Source organism: Belonocnema kinseyi, chromosome 6 (genome assembly GCF_010883055.1).
Source record: "Belonocnema kinseyi isolate 2016_QV_RU_SX_M_011 chromosome 6, B_treatae_v1, whole genome shotgun sequence".
NCBI classification, from domain to species: Eukaryota; Metazoa; Arthropoda; class Insecta; order Hymenoptera; family Cynipidae; genus Belonocnema; species Belonocnema kinseyi.
In genome coordinates, this window is record NC_046662.1 from 51,845,323 (window position 1) to 51,853,011 (window position 7,689).

Sequence of the window (7,689 nt, forward strand, 5' to 3'; positions counted from 1 at the left end):
GAGATGGAGCTTCAAGATGAAGTTGGGAGCCCCTAGCCGACAGCTTTCTCAGGAATACCACCGCGCAACAACCTTCAAACTTGCTAAGATGCGTCCTTGATGTACTGCCCATTCGAACACAAGATGAAGGCGATAAGAACTTCTGTTGGCTGAATGACTTTGCGCCAAATTTTTATAGTGAATTTTCCGGAATTGGGGACAACAACTGAAGATAACCTTAAACTGACAAGGTGTCAGATAATAGGTGAGAAACTCCTCCTTAGAAGAACCAACAACAGATTATGACCTGAAGTTTTGACTGCATTTCGCCACCGACTCCAGGTTACGAGAGAAGAGGATCAAGTGAACGCTCGAAATGAATAAAGACGTGATTAGATATCATTTTCGGACAAAGGCGCTAAGTGAACCATTGAGGGGAAGAAGCCTAACAGCTTCCGCAGTTGCGGTGAAGGATGAGATTCTTATGCTCGTGACATGAAATGCTATGGACAAGCGGCAGCTGGATCTGGAGGATGCAGCAAGCCAATTGTCTTATGGTTGACAGTCATTAAATTTGCAGCCGCCGGAGCCTGCCCCAACTCCTTCTGAACTTACTGAAGAGTTTAATAAAAACAAGCCTACGTCTCATAGTAGGATTAACTGATGACATCGTAGAGCTTGCATATAGAGAACCACCTGTGAGAAACGGTCTGCAGAAATTTAAAGTCAACAAAAACCTTCTCCGGTTAGTTGGTAGCTTCTAGACCGAGGTACTGTCTCTGTTCTTGCAGAATGACATAAGCTTGCTGCAAATGCAGCCTCTTGCGTATTGTACACAAGTCACATATGCCAGCATTATGTTTGCAATACTCAGAGTCCTCGTTACTAACAACAACGGCCCAAGAAAGATATCAGACGCACCATGAACGTATGGTATAGACCTAAATGGGAGATTAATACAATAAGAAACTAACATGGAATGATTTTACAAATTCAGAAAGGGCAGTTGGTCTGAGAAACTGGCTTGCAATATAGACGCGATTCTTCGCGTACATAACATCAGTTCTAGAATACAAACGTACCTGAATTCAGTGAATGACTATGTTGCACAAAGGCTCGTGGTAGAGTGGGGAGTCTCTAATGAGGAGTCTCTCTCAAACAATAAATATGTCCTGTTTCCTCTAAGCCTAAGTAAACCAGTGGTTTCAAAAATCAAAAAACCTAGAAACACACTCTGGGACTCATATAAAGAGGAACTCAGAGAAAGGCTAGTGGAATTTCCCACAAACTACGGCAGTATTAATGAGCTAGAGAATGCTGCAAATTTTCTGCGAAGAGCTCTGACTACATCGTATGAAAATAGTTGCCCTACAAGGACAGTTAAGCCGACGAAAGGAGCAGAATGGTGAAATACGAACCTGGAGAAACTCCACGAAAAAAAGAGCGTTGTGCAATAGGGCAAATAGAACTACAATGCCTTCAGACTGAGACATCTCTAAGACATCTCAGTATGAATACAACAAATATATAAGAAGGCATAAGCAGGAAGACTGGAGTGGCTTCTGTGAAGAATCGAAAGATCTTGCTGAAACGGTAAGGCTCCACAAAATCTTAGTCAAAACCCGAAAGCTCACCTTGAGCTTATAAAGCTCAAAAATAGCGAGTTTGCCAAAGACGAATAAGCAACGTTGAATCGCCTGATGGAAGTTCACTGTCCGGGTTTTCAGTGAATTCAAACCGACCTAGAAGAGGAAGACTGGGGTCAAGAGTTGAGGAAGGCCGATTGTAGTTTCGCCTCGAAGGTTGCAGACACTAAAAAGGTGAAATGGGTCGTGGGGTCCTTCTGCCCCTTTATATCACTAGGGGCGGATTGCCACTACCCAGTGCTTTTAGAAAAAGGTCTGGGATTTGTCATCTCTTCTGTGACAAAGCTATTTAGGGCAACAATTGCTCTGAAACACGTGCCATCGGCATAGAAGGACGGTAGAGTGTACAGAGTGCAGCATGCTTTTCAGACAGGCTGCTCGGTAGAGACGGCACTCCTTGCTGTTGTGGTAAAATTGTTGCAGCAGTTGGAACAAAAGGGGTATGCTCTGTGAACGTTCTTGGATATAGAAGGCCTAGTTGAAGGAGTAGCACCACTGGGGTGTCCTGTCGCCCCTCCTGTGGTGCATACTAGTGAAGAGCCTCCTTCGTAGGCCTAATGAATAGGGGTATTATACTCAGGGATATGCTGATGACTTTGTAATTCTAGTTAGAGGGGCTCATCTGGAAACGTTGATGGGCTTTTATAAGGTCAGCACTGCGCATCGTAGAGCTCTGGTGCGATAGCTCAGGGCTCTCGGTAGATCCGAAAAAGACCAGTATGGACATTTTCACGAAGAATTACAAGATGCCGAAAGTTGACGCTTCTGTTTTTTGTGGCGGGATGCTGATGTTTTCAGACTTGGTTAAATATCTGGGAGTAATCCTAGATAGCAAACTGAACTGGGCAAACGACCTGAAGATCCAATGCACGAAATTCGTCATAAGTTTTTGGATGTGTAGGAGAGCTTCTAGGTTGGAACCGAGGCTCCTCCATGCGGCTGTGGTTTGGGGGCCACGGGCAGAACTTGAAACGATACAGGACAGGCTGCGACAATAACTGCAAATGCGGCACACGCGATGGGCCACCTGGTGAGAGTAAACAGATAGACTCGGGGGACTAGACACACTAGGCTTCCGAGTGACATAAGCTCACTGCCGATTCTTAAAATGAAGCAGGACAGAATAAGAAAACATTTCGACTTCAACAGGGCTTTCCGCGTCTGTATTCCAAGTAGGGATGCGTGGAAGAGAAACGGTTATCCACTTCTTTAAGGGGAAATCTGATATACGGATGGCTCCAGGGAAGAGAAAGAATCAGGAGCAGGAATGTATGACAGTGCGAGAAGGAGGTGAGTGGTAATCTTACTTGGGACACATGCTACTACCTTTCAGGTGAGGGTCCTTACCATTCTTCGATGTGTTGAGATACTATTAGAGGAGAACGCGGCTGGAAGACAGATTACGATCACTTTGGACAGCCAAGCGACACTAACGGCAGCGGGTAAACCAGATACAACATCAGAACTGGTTTATGGAATGCATAAAGGCATTAAACTAACTTGTAAAAAAAAATGAAGTGGCTCTCATATGGATCCCTGGCCACACAGCGATCAATGGCAACGAGAAAGCAAACCAGCTAGGAGGAAGCGGTGCCGCAGGTGAATACATAGGGCTGGAATCCGTACTGGGACTAACATCTTGCTGTATCGGTCTTGCTATCAAAGGCTGGATCTGCACTAAGCTACCAAATGCACAAAATAATCTATAACCTCTCTATAGAGTGCAGGAGATGTGGCAGGGATGATGAAATAACCTTTCATGTACTATGCCAGTGCCCGGCGTTGGCTGGACTCAGGCATCAAACACTTGGGTCCTACTTCATGGAACCAGAGAAAGCTACAAGGCTGTCGGTGATTGAGTTACTGGGCTTTTTAAGAGGTCTTGGATCAACTACTGACAGCGATAGTTAAGGGTGTGGCACAATAGGCTTTATAGCTTGAGCGCCTGAGGAGCTCCACAGGGGGCTCCCTGCCCGCGTTACAGCTAACTATCTTTTTAAATAATTACATCATTAAATTTACATTGCGTAATTAAAAAATCTTTAAATTTAACACTTTTCCATTTCAGATTTTTACTTTTAAGCTGATATTTTTAATTTAAAGAAGATAAAAATTCCGACTTGAATACTTGAAGAATTGAACAATTTTCAAAATTTAAGAATTATATTTTAAAGATATGTAACGATGTTTCAACTTTCAAAAAAAAATTTAACTTCTATTTCACGAAGTTTTAAGTTTGAAATTTTTTGTTAATATTCAATGTTTCCAGCCTAAAATTGCTTAAAATAATAACATTTTCAATTCCATTGCTTGATTTTTCAATTGAGAGTCTTAAAAATGATAACGTGGATTTATATTTTTGGAATTGTATTTGATATTTTGAAATCCATAATTAATGATATTTAAAAATTCTAAAATTGCAGTTTATCGGGATTATTAATTATACTTCTCTAATTGGAAAGTATTGTTACATTCCATTTCATACGTGTCAATTATTGTGCAATTAAATTCAAAGTTTTTTAATTTGAAAATTTAAAAAAAACGATTTCAAATGTTTATATTTCAAGAGTTTTTAATTTTTAGCTTATTTCTTATTACTTTAAATTATAAGACGCTTAGCCTCAGAGTTCTCCTTTTTTACTTTAATTTATATTTTATTTTATTTATATTTATTTTATTTATATTATTTTAAATTTAAACACTTTTATCAAATGATTTACTCGATATTCTAAATGCTTTAATTTTCAAATTTTGGAAATTATCTTTATGTTTAAAGCTCAAGCCTAAAAGAACTCATTCTTTATTGCTCATTAACTTTTCCCCCTTTTAATTGCACATATAATCTCGTGAATCGAAAAGAATTTTAAGAATATTCATTTATTATAATTTACCTAAACTCTTTATATTTTTCTGTCCTCTGCATACTTGAAAAAAAATTAGGACTGTAATGGATATTCTGGGTATCGCATTAGTTACTTTCTTTAATCCTGTTGGTAAATATAATGTCTATATTTTAAGGTGTCTTATTAATTGCAATGCATTAATTTTTTATTTGAAATTGAACAGGAAAATAATCAAAATAGAATTAGATATAATTAAAATCAAACTAATCAAATCCGAGCTCTAAAACAAAACAAAAAAACAGACAAGTACGATTACAAATGTGATTGTCTTTTCAAATCGAATGATCACAAGTTTGATTAAATGTTATGAATTATGTGAATTCTTCTGCAAACATGAAACTCTTTCTAACTATTTCCGAATTATGTGATTTTGGTTGACTGCGAACACATGTCATCTTTTGAATTCTTTTAGAGATTTAAATGAATTTTCCTTAAATATTTAGGATATAATTCACTTGATATAATTTCAATACGTTAAAAGGGTTGTTTATTTTTTTGCGAGAAATATAGAATAAAAATTAGAATATTTCGAATTCCTTAGAGTCTTTCGAATTTTGCAGAATTATCTCGATTTTTAATGATTCAGTTGTAATATTTGAAATATGTTGAATATCTTTAAATTATCTTGAATAAGTCAGGAGAGAAATAAGTGGAGAGAATTTCAATTGAATTCAACGACTTCTACACAATTAAAAAAAAGGCTTCTCAATGCAGTGGCAGTTCACCCGTTGGTCAAATTTGCTGAATTTGGAAAATGTTTCAAAAGAATTCCATACTTTTAGAAGAATTCACAGGATGCGAAGGATTTGATTGAATTCTCATTTGGTCAGGGACGTTCACTGATTATTTCCAACAATATGCGAATCATCTAGACTCACTGAAATTATTTACGCTGCGATCCCCAAATTTCGAACAAACTAGATTACATTTTCATTTTTCCATGCATCGAATATTAGTGTGCAAATATTTTATCGGGAACATGAATTAAAGAATTAATTTTTTTTTTGCAAGTTATTTTATGTTCGATGAAAATATCAACTTTCGATTTTCTTTTATAATTAGTAGTAAAGTCTGTCGATGCTCATAGATAGGTCATTTGGATCCGCAACCATTTATTTATTTTTTCAAAATGTGATTGTGATTGCACATACAAGTCATAACAAAAAATTCAACTATGCAGATAACGCCAATTTACATTGAATTTACATGAATAGGAATTTCGTCAGCCATTTTTCTACTGAACTCTTAGAAAGGACGCGTATGACCCTCTTCCCATTGAAGTTCAGAATGTTAATTATTTCGAAGCTTATATGGTGGGTGCACCTGTACAGTTAGCGTCACACGTTCAGGAAGAAGAAATAGATGAGATTTACAACTACATCATTGGAGTTGTGATAGCAGAATATTTGTTTCCATTAATGACTCGTAGAGCGGATCTTCATAATCGCTTAGGAAGAATTAAAATACTTGTAAATGTTAATCATTCCAATGAAATTGTGTCGATATTTGAGAATGAACCTAATAATACTTTGTTTCCCCAGCACTTTGAACCAGCAAGGATTCGTGCTGCCCATATACGCGTTTGTATTGCCCTCATTCGCAACTGAAAAGGGAGTTTTATTTGATGCCATTAATCCTTAAAAGGAACACATTCACTGTAAATGATTTTTTATTAATAAAGGCAACCATTTCGTTCTTAAAATAACTTTTTAACCACATACCAGCAATGATTATACCAGCAATGGCTGTACGTACGCTGTTCAAGTGATGAGTTTATTTTTGCAGTAAAATTCATAATATTAATGTTTTAGTGTAGCCTTAAAAACAAAAACATGTTTTTTGTTATTTCTCGGTTATTACACAATTTTCCAATTCACAAATTTTTAAAAAAAAAAGTACAGCATTCATATATTGTTTACGCGGATTAGTTGCGAACAAACGGATTAAGGGTACGCTTATCTTCTTTTTCGGATTCAAGATACCTTATTATAATTTGCATCTATTATTGTTCTTTAATTACTTGCGAACTAGCATAGAGCAGGAAAGGATTCACGTCCGGTTCGGTTGATGTTGACTAAACAAAATAATATATGCTTTTCTAAACTGCTTTATCAAATTAATCCATATTAGGCGTCCTCGAGTCCACCCAACAAGCACTTTATACAAAAAAAAGTACCAAAAAAAATATCGTATATCAACGATCGATCCCGACGCAACCGGAAATCATACGCCATCCACCTCGTCACTTTTTGCAACATCAGAAGAATATAGAGTCGGGAAAATCAATTTACGAAATCTGAAAGCACAGGAAATACCGACTTTAGGTTGAAGTTACAAAACATTAAATTGTTTCGAATAGCACATCTGATTTACATAAACTGGTCCAGGAGACGGAATGACTACACCTGTCTGAAACTTTGTTATAAATGCTAGTGAAGTGTGTGGTACTGCCATTGTAGAAATAATGCCTGCTGACGCTTGGTGAAGTCATGGAATCCCCGTAGCCACTAACAAAAAGAACCAAGCGTATCTCTTAAAGTTGAATATTAGAGGCTTTAGCGACAACAAGAGAATTAGACGCAAAAATTATTAGTGGGTTAAAAACAGAAAAGGAAAAATGCTAGTTTAAGAAAGCAAGAAAAAAATCAATGTGTAAGGAGAGAAGAAAATGCAAATCGATTTTAACGAAAATAAGAAACTATTTCGGAAAATGGCCACGGTAGCGCATCAACTTATCAAGTTATGATGATGAGTACTTGATGCACTTTCAATTTGAATACTAGGCAGTCTGATAAGTCCCTGAAAAATGAAACACGGAGACGTTTTTTTGGCCAAAGTCGGTTTTATTTGTCAACATACTCTCCTTTTAAGTCGATACAGCGAGTCCAACGATTTTCTAACTTTTCGATAGCGTCCGAAAAGTACTCGATCGGAAGGTCTCCAATATACGCCTCAGTTTCAGCTATGAGCTCCTCATTTGAGTAAAAACGCTTACCGGTGAACCATCTCTTCAGGTTAGGGAACAAGTTATAGTCGCTGGGGGCCAGGTCTGGTGGATGCGGTGGCTAAGGAACCAATTCGAAGCCGATTTCATGCAATTTTGCTTGTGCAACTAAGCATGAATGAACAGGCGCATTGTCGTGATGATAAAGCGGGTTTTT